This window comes from Mustela putorius, unplaced genomic scaffold (genome assembly GCF_011764305.1).
Source record: "Mustela putorius furo isolate JIRA1106 unplaced genomic scaffold, ASM1176430v1.1 tig00000407_pilon_pilon_pilon, whole genome shotgun sequence".
NCBI classification, from domain to species: Eukaryota; Metazoa; Chordata; class Mammalia; order Carnivora; family Mustelidae; genus Mustela; species Mustela putorius.
The window spans coordinates 20,284,501-20,295,067 of record NW_025421373.1 but is presented as its reverse complement, the minus strand read 5'-3'; positions in this window follow the sequence as shown (position 1 = coordinate 20,295,067).

Sequence of the window (10,567 nt, the reverse complement as noted above, 5' to 3'; positions counted from 1 at the left end):
AAAAACCTTTTATTTGGCTTTGTGGCATACTCCTCCTGTGTGGAGGGCAGGGAATGGGGTTCCAGCACAAGTCCTAAACAGACAACCAGTCTTGTAAAAGTAGCAGCTATATTCTGGGGCACCTGGGTGGCCCAGTAGGTTAAGTGACTGCCTTTGGCTCAGGTCATGTTCCCAGGATCTTGGGATCGAGCTCCAAGTTAGGTTCCCTCCTCAGCAGGGAGCCTGCTTCTCCCTCTCCCACTCCCCCTGCTTGTTCTGTCTCTCTCTGTATCAAGTAAATAAACTATGAAAGAGAAAGGAAGAAACTAGGTTCTCATACGTGTTCATGAATGGTGAGGCAGATATGTGGTATAATTTGAAAAGTGTTGAAAAATCTACCTAAATAAATAATTTAAACATACCAATCCACTTAGTCCAGTGCCTGAAATGCCACCATAAGTTATTAGCTTAAGAAACAACTGGTGATCAGGAACAAGGTCAAGACAATCAAGGACTGTCAGGACTGATCTGAAAGTGGCTAAGCAGATGGGTTTCTGGGGGTGCTTGGAGGGGGCCATTGGTGGAAGAGTTTGGGGTAAGGTTAGTTTGGGAGGAAAGTAGGTAAGTGGTAAAGAATGAGGTTGACAGAGAACAAGATGAAAAGATGCAAACAGGGCTGGATTATGATCTTTTAGAGGCTTAAGCAATGGGAAAAAAATAAAAACTATATATATTGTTATTACATTACATAACTCTATGTATTATATAAAATATTATAAAAATAACATTTATATATAAAATGATATAGTTTAAAGAACGTGTTTAGATTTAATTTCATGAGACTGCTACATTGGACACACAATGTTACATTAGTTTCAGGTGTACTACTCAGTGATTTGACAAGTTTATACACTATGCTACTTTCACCAGAAGTGTAGCCACCATCTCTCCCATTAGATTACTATTAAGTATCTCCCATTAGATACTATTAAGTATCACTGACTATATTCCTTATGCTCTGCTTTTTATTCCTATGACTTACTCAGTCATAGGAATAAAACTGGAGGCCTGTACCTCTACAACTGGAGGCCTGTATCTCCCCGCTCCTTCACTCATTTTGCCCGACCCCCCCCCCCGCCCCCGCCACAACCCCTGCCAGCAACCATCAGTTTGTTTTCTGTATTTATAGTTCTGATTTTGTTTTTGGTTTATTTATTTATTTATTTTTTAAGATTCTATTTGTCTTTCTCTGACCGACTTCCTACACTTAGCATAATATTCTCTAGGTCCTTTCATGTTTTCTCAAAAGGCATGATCTCATTGCTTTATACAACTGTTTAAAATTCCATCATATATATCAGTCACATCTTCCTTACCCATTCCTCTATTGATGGATACTTCTAATGTTTCCATAATTTAACTATTATAAGTAATGCTGCCATAAACATAGTGGTGCATATCTCTTTTCAAGTTAGTGTTTTTGGAGGCATCTGGGTGGCTCAGTCAGTTGGTTAAGTGTTTGCCTTTGGCTCAGGTCATAATCTCAGGGTCTTGGGATTGAACCCCCTGCTAAGCAGGGAGTCTGCTTCTCCCTCTCCCTCTGCCCCTTCCCCCTATTCACACACTCTCTCTATCTCTCAAATAATTAATTAAATCTTTTTTTTTTTTTAAGTTAGTGTTTTTGTTTTCCCTGGTTAAATACCCAGTAGTGGAATTACTAAATTGTATGGTATGTCTATTAATTTTTTGAGGAACCTCCATACTGTTTTCCATACTGGTTATACCAATTTACATTCCCACCAATAGTGCATGAGTGTTCCTTTTTCTCCATATCCTTGCTGATACTTGCTGTTCCTTGTCTTCTTGATGATAGCCATTCTAACAGGTATGAGGTAATATCTCATTGTGGTTTTGGTTTGCACTTCTCTGATGATGAATGATGTTGAGCATCTTTTCATGTATCTGTGGCTATCTAGTTGTATTCTTTGGAAAAACATCTATTCAGATCCTCTGCCCAATTTTTAATCAGATTGTTTGGGTTTTCTTGGTGTTGACTTGCATAGCTTCTTTATATACTTTGGATATTAACCCCTTATTGGATATATAATTTGTAAATATCTTCTCTTATTCATTAGGTTGATTTTTTGTTTTCTTGGTTTCCTTTGCTATGTAAATACTTTTTATTTTGGGGTAGTCTTAACAATTTATTTTTGCTTTTGTTTCTCTTGCCTTAGGAAACATATTTAGAAAAATGTTGATAAGGCTGATGTCGGGGAAATTATGCCTTTCTTTTCCTCTAGGATTTTTATGGTTTCAGGTCTTGCATTTAGGTCTAAATCCATTTTGAGTTTATTTTTGTTTGTATTGTAAGAAAGCAGTCCAGTTTCATTCTTCTTCATGTAGCTGTCCAGTTTTCCCAATATCATGTATTGAAAAGATTATCTTTTCTCTATCGCATATTCTTGCCACCTCTGTCATGTATTAATTGATCATATAAATGTGGGTTTATTTCTAAGGTCTCTGTTTTGTTTCACTGATCTATTTTTGTGCCAGTATCATACTGTTTTGATTACTACAGTTTTGTAGTATATCTTAAAATTTGGAATTATGATACCTCCAGCTTTGTTGTTCTTTCTCAGGACTGCTTTGGCTGTTCAGGATCCTCTGAGGTTTCATTCAAATTTTAGGATTATTCTAATATTTTGAAAAATGCTTTTGGTATTTTGATAGGATTGCACAGAATCTGTTGATAGCTTTAGATAATATGGACATCTTGACAATATTAATTCTTCCAATTAATTAGCATGGAACATCTTTCCATTTGTTTATGTCATCTTCAATTTCTTTCTTCAGTGTTTTATAGTTTTCAGAGTGTAGGTCTTTCACCTCTTTGGTTAAGTTTATTCATATGTACTTTATTATTTTTAGTATAGTTGTAAATGGTGTTTCTTTGTTTTTTTAAATTTCTCTTTCTGTGACTTTGTTGTTACTGTATAGAAATGCTACAAATTTCTAGGTATTTATTTTGCATCCTGTTACTTTACTGAATTTGTTTATTACTTTTAGTAGTTTTTGGTGGAATCAAGAGGATTTTCTACATATAGTATTAGGTTATCTGCAAATAGCAACAGTTTAACTTCTTTACCAATATGGATGCCTCTTCTTGTTCTTGTCTGATTGCTATGGCTAGGACTTCTAGTATTATGTTGCATAAAAGTGGTGAGAGTTGATATCCTTGTCTTGTTCCTTACCTTAGAGGGAAAACTCTCAGTTTAAGTTAATGGAGTATATGGTTAGTTGAAGGTTTTTCGTATATGCCTTATTATGTTTAAGTATCTTTTCTCTAATGCCATTTTGCTGAATATTTTTAGCATAAATGGGTGTTGCACATTGTCAAATGCTTTTTCTGAATCTATTTAGGTGATCATACGATTTTTATCCTTCATTTTTGTTAGTATGGTGTATGATGTTGATTGATTTGCAAATATTGAACCATCCTTGCATCCCAGGAATAAATCCTACATGATGGTGGTGAATGATTTTTTAATGTATTTTTATATGCAGTTTGATAATATTTTGAGGATTTATGTTTATATGTTCTTCAGGGATATTGGCCTATAGTTTTCTTTTTTGTGGTGCCTTTGATTTTATTATCAGGGTAATGCTGGCCTCAAAGAATATATTTGGTAGCTTTCCTTCCTCTTCTATTATTTGGAATAATTTGAGGAGAATATGTATTCTTCTTTAAATGTGGTAGAGGGGCACCTGGGTGGCTCAGTCAGTTAAGTGTCTGCCTTCAGCTCAAGTCATGGTATCAGGGTCCTAGGATTAAGCCCCACATTGGGCTCCCTGCCTAGCAGGGAGTCTGCTTCTCCCTCTCCCTCCCCTTGCTTGTGCTCATGGGCTCTCTCTTAAATAAATAAAATCTTTAAAAATTGTAAAAATATAAATGTCTGGTAGAATTCACTTGTGAATCCATCTGGTTCTGAATTTTTTTTATAGTTTTTTGATTATTATTTTTTTAATTAATTTATTTATTTTCAGCATGACAGTATTCATTATTTTTTCACCACACCCAGTGCTCCATGCAATCTGTGCCCTCTATAATAACCACCACCTGGTACCCCAACCTCCCACCCCCCCCCCGCCACTTCAAACCCCTCAGATGGATTATTGATTCAATTTTGTTATTTATTATTGCCTGTTGAGACTTTCTATTTCTTCCTGCTTCAGTTTTGGAGGGCTGTATGTTTCTAGGAATTTACCCATTTCTTCTAGATTGTCCAGTTTGTTGGCATATAAATTTTCATAGTGTTCTCTTATAATCATTTGTATTTCTTTGATGTCAGTTGTTACTTCCCCTCTCTCATTTCTGATTTTATTTGTGTCCTTTCTCTTTTTTTTCCTTGGTTAGTCTCACTAAAGATTTGCCAATTTTATCTTTTCAAAGAACAAGCTTTTGGTTTCATTTACTTTTTTTTTAGATTTTTTTTTTTTTATTTATTTATTTGAGAGAGAGACAGTGAGAGAGAGCATGAGCGAGGAGAAGGTCAGAGGGAGAAGCAGACTCCCCATGGAGCTGGGAGCCCGATGCGGGACCCGATCCCGGGACTCCGGGATCATGACCTGAGCCGAAGGCAGTCGTCCAACCAACTGAGCCACCCAGGCGTCCCGAATTTACTTTTTTTTTAAAAGGGTTTTTTAGTCTTTGCATCACTGATTTCTGCTGTGATCTTCATTATTTCCTTTCTTTTAATAAAGATAAGATTTCACTTTAAAACAGATGTATGTGGAAATTGAAATTTCTATGTATTTCTATAAATCTATGTTTCCTATAAAATTAATATTTCTGCATATCCTAATTGCAACATTCTGGATGATCAGAACTGACCTCTTCTCACTTTTGTTGGCCTTCCCTTGCTGATGTCCTATGCAGGACTGCATCTGTCTAGTTGACATTTATGAAGGGACATGTGTCTGCTGATATACAGGTCCATGGTGAAGGGCTACACAGGTTGTACACTGCATAACAGTGGGCTCCTTCACAAAGAGATTCTGCTGTGAGTGGCTGCCCCTGGAGCTATACAACTGGGAAGACCTGAGATGCAGTGACAGCTTAACAAGGCATGGCCAGAGGACTAGAGGACTCTGCCCTGGAATCACTAGAGTGCTGCTTGCTGAAATGCATATTCCTACAAGCTTAGGGTGGAAGGATAGGAGAACTGGAATGTTTATTTTAAAATAAGCATCAGAGGGACTCCTGAGTGGCTCAGCAGCTTAAGCCTCTGCCTTAGGCTCAGGTCATGATATCAGGGTCCTGGGATGGAGCCCACCTCAGGCTCCCTGCCCCCACCCTCCCATTCACACACACCCATGCAAGTGCTCTCTCTCAAAATCTTTAAAAATAAAATAAGCATTACAGTTAATTCTTGAGTGTATTGCTGAAACATACTATTTTTTGCTGAAAGTTACTATCTGCTGTTTCTCCTCTGCCCCTAAGGAAACCTCCAAATGAGAGAGGTCTGACCTTGTGCTCTGGGGAGCAGTTCTGGCATGGCCCACCCCAGCATCTGATCAACCTGCTGCAGTTAGAGGGCCATTGCTGGTCTTTGCTAAGCCAGGGAAATATAAAGCCCTTGTCACAGAGGTGTATTAGGAGCTCCACAGAACGGAATTTCAAGACCTTGGCCTCAGTTTCACTTCTGCCATTAACTAGCCATGTGTACCTAGTTACACTCATAAAAATTTTCTGCACAAGTTTTCTTGTGTGTTTTCTTGCATTAAGTCAGAATGTATCTTCTAGACCTTGAACTAAAACCATGTCTTTTTTCCTAAGTTACGAAGGTGAAAAAAAGTACCTGCTGTGGAACCACGATTCAGAAGGTATCTCTAAAACTCCCAAAACCTTAAATTTCAGAGCTTTCTGTATTTTGGGATTTTAGGCCGAGATATTGTAGAGTGGTACTAATGCCAGTTTTTATGTCTTAGCTAAAGCTTGTACTTTGGGTCCAAAATACATCTTTGATGTTAGAGAAGAGAGTATGGACGAGGAATGTAGGGGCCAAAATGGCCACAGCACTATGGCAAGAAGATAAAATGCTGAGACAGAAATACACGATCCTGTCCCTTCATTAATTAGCTCTGATATGGGGCAAATTAATTAACCTCTTTGCACCTTACTTCTCCCACCTTTAAGTTATCAAAGGGTCGCGAGTTTAAAATAACTTGTGACATTGTCATTTAGAATACTACTTAGCCCATGGTACTGGATAGATACCAGTTTGCATTATTCTAGGAATTGTGTTAACTTACCTGTTTTCGTTGCTTGCTTCTGTGTGGAGATGGAGCAGGTAAGTTGAGGTAGAGACCATGAGATGGTATCAGTTGGCAGAGGGCACTGTCAGTTCTCACTATAGCGGATGCTCCCAGTTGTGCTCCAGGACTAGTGTTCAGTAGCTTCCATCTCCCCCGCCCAACCCCTAGCCCCCCACCATCCTTGTGCATGCACCTTTCTACCTATAAACCCAGGAGTGTCATTCATTCTACCCACTGACAGAGATGATGTAAACAGAGGCAGACTGAATTCTTCAGGAAAGGGGTTCTATTATTTAACTAAAATATAAGCTTATTTTTGCCACTGATTTTAGCCTATATGGGTTGCTATGAAAAGTTAAGAAAGCAGGAGCCCTGGGGACCTCCCTTTGTATTTGGACTATGTGTCTGTTGTTGCCAGTGAATCCAGATTAAACAATTCCAAAATGAAATAGAAACAGTTAGTTTCCATGAATTGACTCATCTTCTCCACAGCTCAGGAAATTCTGCTTATGATTTTGGAAGATTGCGGGCCAGAGGATTGCTCCTCCTCCTGATGCCAGAGTTCTATCTGAACTGTGGCTTGCTATGGTCACTAAAGTAAATCACTGGTTCTAAAATCCCGACTGCTGAAGCAAAGTAACTCCACTCGAGGCTGAGTCCTTGATGGAACCTACAAGCTAAACCAAATGGCCCATCGACCACTGGACACCTGCTCAGTCTGAGAGGGCGTTTCTCTCCGATGTGATCCTGTGTGATGAAAATGTTTTCTCTTTCCCTTACAAGTATGCAGTTTTTAGGTTAGATTCTTTGTAACCACCCTAGTGTCAGATGTCCAGGTTTTCATGGACACCACAATCTACAGCTTTGTTTCTGCCATCTTTGTTTCTGCCCCAGTCAACCTTAGATAGGATCTTTTCTAATTCTTGTGGAAAGTATTATTTTAGGAATGCTTATTTTTCTGCCAGAGGACTAAGGATTGCTAGAGGAAGGGGAGATTGAAATGGAGGTTTCTTTTAATTTACTTACCTTCTCACGACTGCCAGAGACTTCTAAAAGGGAAAACAACCTTTCTGTGGTTTCAGATCAGCTGTTTTTAAGCCCCATTCACTGACTAACTTAATCAGATTTTCCTTAAAAAGAATTGTTCTGGGCTCAAAATTTGTATTCCTTGAGCATACAAGTTTCAGCCTTGAGCATTTTTTTCCCCTTGAAATGAATAACCTCTAAGAAAACTAATAGTGTTTTAATTATACTGATGCTACCAGGAAATGCCAGAACAGTCTTTGATCCCCTTTTCCCTTTGTCACTTTCTTGGTTTTTATTTACATTTATTTTGACCAAGGACGTTAATTCAGAACCTTGGGAACTCCCCACCTACACAAAGGCACATTCACAACACAGGTAAAGAATCTTTCATTCAATGATTCTAAAATACTCTATGAGTAAACTATAAACTTTTAAGTAACTCCATGTATCCATCATAGAAAGATACTTCCTAATGAAGTGGAAAATCACCAACCTACCATGTTTTAGGATACTTGGGTGAGGTAGGATGGAAAAAAAAAATTACTGATTTTGAAAATAAATATTTGATTTTGTTTTTTTAATTTTAATGGTCACAGCTACACAAATCTGGTAATGAAATTGCTGTAAGCAATTGCATGCCAGTGGGTAAGCCAATTAGCCTAGATCTCTATCTCAAAGGTAACTTCCAGTTCTGACAGGTGACCACAGAGCTGTGGTATTCTTTTATATCTTTCCAACTCTAAGACTGTGTTGTATAAATCCTGAAGAAGAAAAAGCAAATCTATGTAATCCTACTGCTGCCACTAAACCCTTCAAGAAAGATAAGGCTTTGCCTTGTTTTGTGAGTCTTTAGGGCAGTATTGCCATAATGCATTCTCACCAGAAACGTTGAACCTGAATCTTACCAAACCTTAAAATTGAATCTCAGTTTAATAGGAAATGTGGGAAGGAGATAAACACGACCATTTGGGGGCAGGGTGGGGGTAGCTGGGTAGCTTAGTTGGTTAAGTGTCTGACTCTTGATTTCAACTAGGGTCATGATCTCAGGGTCGGGACCTTGAGCCCCAAGTCCCGCTTGTGCTGGTCATGGAGCCTGTTTAAGATTATCTCTCCGGGGACGTCTGGGTGGCTCAGTAGGTTAAGCAGCTGCCTTCAGCTCAGGTCATGATCCCAGTGTCCTGGAATCGAGTCCCAAATCGGGCTCCTTGCTCGCTCGGCAGGAACCCTGCTTCTCCCTCTGCCTCTGCCTACCACTCTGTCTGCCTGTGCTCACTCTCGCTTCTCTCTCTCTGACAAATGAATAAATAAAATCTTAAAAAAAAAAAAAAAGATTCTCTCTCCGCCTCACCTTCTGCTCCTCCCCACCTCCCCAGTGAACGTGCATGTGTGTTTGCACATGTGTGCACATGCATGTACTCTCCCTCCAAAAAAAAAAATTTGGAAGCAAGTGGACAAATCCAGAATGTGGACAGTTTATTTGAAAATTGCTCTGGTCTCTTCAATAATTCATAATAGCTCAGTCAATCTGCAAAGTTTGGGGTGGGGGGATTAAAACTCAAACAAATTGACTGTAGAATGATGTTTGATGCAATTGGAGAAATTTGAATATGAACTAACTATTAAAGTATAATAAGGGTAAAATGCCATGAGGTCTGAAGTTTGCTTTAAACTACTTCAATATGCAAGCAAATATGGCAAGATAATACCAGTTTAAATACAACATATAGAATTCGCACTGTTACAGTTGAAAAAAATTATAAAAAATAAATCACATGAAAGAAAATTGTACAACCTTCACAGACCTGCTTTAATTCCTCTACACTACTTATAGTCATGATGTACTTGTACACATAATCTGCATTTCAAGCTCATTCCTTTTTACTTTGCTCTGCGTGTAAGTACAGAACAAATGGCATAACTTGTGGTTCTTGAAACAAGTGGTCCATGCGTTAATCCTTGAGACCCTCTCAGGAAATAAAAAAGGCAAAAACTCTTCATAATAAAAAGGTTATTTGCCTTTTTTAACTGTTACAGTTAAGATACAAAAAAAAAATTGTTGTGTGGCAGTGTTAAAATAGATTTCGCAAATAGTGAAGCATATTCATTGTTGTCACAATCAGCACTCTTTAAACATGAGAAAACACTTTTTGTACCATTTATAAATAAAATAAATCATACTTTTTCCTGTCTTTTAAAAGAAACATGTATTTTTCTAAAAATTACAAAGAATAAGAAAATCATAATCAGAATAAATCTATAAAAACTAGCTCACAGACAATGGTAAATAAAGGAAGACTGTGTAATCAATTGGTCTTGCAACTTTTTTTTCTAAAAGTTTGAACGACTTGCAAAGGAAATCATGTTCAAAGAACATCAAACTATCGTTTTTCATTTTAAAAAAATTTTTATTCAATTTATTTAAACTTAAAAAATCAGTTTATTTCTCCCAACCCCAGCCAGTCTATTCTCTGTGTCTATGGACTTGGTTTTAATCTTTTTTTTTTTAGATCCAACATATAAAAGAGATCATACAGTGTTTATCTTTTTTTATCTGACATATTTCACTTAGCAAAATGCCCTCAAGGATAATCCATTTTGTCACAAAGGGTGGAATTTCATTCTTTTTAATGGCTAAATACTTTTCTATTGTTATATACTATGTTTTCTTTATCCATTCATTCACTGATGGACACTCAGGCTGTTTCTAGATCTTGGCCATTGTAAACAATGCTGCAGTAAAAATAGGGGTGTAAGTATCTCTGAGTTACTGTTGTGATTGGTTTTTGTTTTTGTTTTTAAAGATTTTATTTATTTATTTGACAGAGAGACAGATCACAAGTAGGCAGAGAGGCAGGCAGAGAGAGAGGGGGAGGCAGGCTCCCTGCTGAGCAGAGAGCATGATGTGAGGGCTCGATCCCAGGACCCTGGGATTATGACCTGAGCCGAAGGCAGAGGCTTTAATCCACTGAGCCACCCAGGCACCCCAGGTTTTTGTTTTTTGTTTTGGATAAATACCCAGAGTAGAATTTGCTGGATCCTATGATGGTTCTATTTTTAATATTTTGAGGAAACCCATGTTATTTTTCATGGTGGCTGAACCAATTTACAACCCCAGTAACAGTGTACAAGGGCTCCTTTTTCTCCACTTCCTTGCTAGCACTTGTTGTTTTCTGACTTTTAGATAACAGCCTTTCTAACGGGTCTGAGGATACCTATCGTGATTTTTATTTGCATTTCACTGATGATT